Raw genomic sequence first — 348 nt, forward strand, 5'->3', positions numbered from 1 at the left:
GGTTCCTGGGGCTGTGGTTATGGTGCCAACTGGGAATACAGGAGCTTGGTGGTGCTCCCCCAGCTTGCCTGGAGGACACCTCTTCCATCAGGGGGCTTGGCAGAGCTCGATGAACTTCCTCCTGGTGTCTGTATGAGCTCCACACTGCCCCAGCTGCAGCTGCCCCACACAAGAGCTGCCTGGAATCTATAAAATAACTGCTCCAAAGGGGCTATGGTTCTATGGAACTGCTGAACTCTGGTGGCACCTCTTCTTCCATGACTTTGAGGAGCAGCTGAGGGAGCTGGGGGTGCTGAGCCTGGAGCAAAGGAGGCTCAGGGGAGACCTTCTGGCTCTGCGCAGCTCCTG

Source organism: Merops nubicus, unplaced genomic scaffold (assembly GCF_000691845.1).
Source record: "Merops nubicus isolate BGI_N331 unplaced genomic scaffold, ASM69184v1 scaffold31820, whole genome shotgun sequence".
Taxonomy (NCBI): domain Eukaryota; kingdom Metazoa; phylum Chordata; class Aves; order Coraciiformes; family Meropidae; genus Merops; species Merops nubicus.